Genomic DNA, 2,778 nt, shown 5'->3' with positions numbered 1-2,778 from the left:
AGAGAGAGAGAGAGACAGACAGACAGACAGACAGAGACAGAGACAAACAGAGACAGGGAGACAGAAATACACACAGATGGGGGAACGTCTAAATCTTATAAACTTGATGATGGCTACCTTGTTCTATTGATTGGCTTGGGAATCATTGACCACCTAGAAATATTAGAGATACTCTTTGGAAAAATTAGAGATACTCTTTGGAAATTCCTGAAGTAGATCAGAGAAAAAAGATTCCACTAAACCAAATGACAGAACTTGATTGTAGAGAGTTAAAATGTTTCAGAACAAATTATTGTGGGCTACTTTTAGCCCCTTTTGAAAACCATCTATTGATATGAGATTCCCCTCTGTATGCTGTGAATACCATTGGTTAATAAAGAACTTCTTGAGCCTGCGCAGGGCAGAATAGAGGTAGGTGGGGTGGGGGGACTAAACTGAATGCTGGGAGAAAGAAGGCAAAGTCAAGAAAAGCCATGGAGCCACCACCAGAGACAGATATACCAGAATCTTGCTGGTAGGCTATGAACCTCATGGTAAAATATAAAGTACTGGAAATGGATCAATTCAGATGTAAGAGCTAGCTAGCAATACGCTTAATTGATTGGTCAAGCAGTGATTTAAATAATACAGTTTCTGTGTGGTTATTTTGGGAGTCTGGGTGGCTAGGAAACAAACAAGCAGCCTCCTACAACAATCTATTTCTCATACCTGTGTCTGATATAAGATCTTTGTGACTATAAAAGCCACTGGCTTCCACCAACCGAAAGCTAATGTCACCAGATAGCATCAGCCTGTATCAGAGATTGCCTGGACTTGCTGTGGCCTGACTACCTCATGTTCTCACTGATATATTAAGTACATTAGTATATGACTCTCTTGGTTCTGTTACTATGAGAACAATATGAAACTGTTACTGCACTTGAACATGACATTCAAGGCAACCTGAATCTGTGTCCCTGGATCATGACCATTCATATTTGTCTCCAAATAAACCATCTTTTATTCATCATGAGGGGAGAATGATATTTTTGTATCAGCAGAAGATAACTTAAATTGTTTTTTAACATTATTGTTTCTTTTTCAAATAAGTAAGAACTTTCACAAACACACACAAAATTGCTGCCTCTTCATATACAAGTGGGAAGGCCTGAAGAAGTATTGATGTTGTTTTGACCTCCAAATCTATTGTTTTTACTTTTATTTTTATGTGTATTTGTATGTGCCTGAATGTACATACGCATATTATGTTCATGTAGAGGTCAGAGGTCAGAGACCATTGGGTTCCCTGAAGCTATAGGCAGTAGTGAGTCACCATGGGACTGGTGGGAGCTGAATGTAGGTCCTCTGTAAGACCAGTGATCATTCTTAACCACTGAACTATTTCTCCAGACACAGAAATGATTCATAACAATATTGTATTATCCCTTCAAATTTCCATCTTTCTGCACAGAGGAAACTCTGAAATAAGAGGGTACATACTGAGCTAGGATGTAGCTCAGATAGGAGAGTTCCTGTCTAGCATAACAAAGCCCTGGGTTCCAGCCCTGTCACCACATAAAACCAGGCATGGTGGCACGTGCCTATAATCCCAGAAGGTGAGAATTGAAAATAGGAGTATCACAAGTTAAAGGTCATTCTTGGTTGTTTACATAGAAAGCTGAAGGCCAGCCTAGGTGACAAGAGAATCTGTCTAAGCTAAATAAAATAGTATACGTACTCTTCATTTCCAATTTAGTCATAAACCTAGCTGATGTGGGATTCCCTTCTGTATGATGTGAATATATTTTATTGCCATTGGTTAATAAAGAATCTGCTTTGGATATGTAGTAGGACACAATATAGCCAAGTGGGAAATTTGATATAGAGAGAAAGAAGGTGGAGTCAGGGAGACCCCATGTGGCTACCAAAGGAGGCAGACACCCCAAAACATTGGCAGTAAACCACAAGCCTTGTGGTAATACACAGAATAATAGAAATAGGTTAATTTAATATAAGAGCTAGCTAGCAATACGCTTAAGCTATTGGCTAAACAGTATTGTAATTAATATAGTTTCTGTATGATTATTTTGTGGCTGGGTGGCTGGCAACAAACGAGCATCTCTGCCTACACCTAGCTTCATTGCCCTTTCTTCTCTACCATTCCACTAAACTTGTTCTGGGAAATCGATGACTTCTAATAGAAGATAATCAAGTTACTTTGTCTTTGCTTGGTTCACATAAGACTTTGCAGCACAGCGATTAGAAAGTTCCTGTATAAAAACATTATTTATCTCCCACACATTGCATTAAACTGGTCCTTTGTTTATATAATAAAGAGAGAAAACTCACCAAAAATAAACAAAAAGTTGACTATATTATCAAAGACCACATAAGATTATTTGAAAGGTTTGAAATGAAGCAATAGATTATTTGGGCGACATGACAGTATTGAGAAAGAGCTTAACATTAAATAGTGGAAGCTATTGTCAGGTATTTGTAGCTAATATTGAGTTTATTTGCAGAAATTGAAACTTTGGACCATGCTTTGCTCAGGGAGATCACCCATTTTCAAGTCACTCCATTGCCTAGATATTTTCTCCATCTCACTTGTTTCACTATCTGTCTGTTTCTTAAATCCTGTTCTAATTGCCTACTTTCTATACTGAAGAAGGACACTTAAAAGAAATCCCACACTAGCTCAGAATTGAGAATAATAAAGGGTTATTTATTTAGGGGTAGACTCACAGATCATAACCCTCTGCTGAAACAGAGAATAACAACTGATTCCCACAGCCGGAA

This window comes from Microtus ochrogaster, linkage group LG3 (assembly GCF_000317375.1).
Source record: "Microtus ochrogaster isolate Prairie Vole_2 linkage group LG3, MicOch1.0, whole genome shotgun sequence".
NCBI lineage: Eukaryota > Metazoa > Chordata > Mammalia > Rodentia > Cricetidae > Microtus > Microtus ochrogaster.
This window is presented reverse-complemented; position numbering follows the sequence as displayed.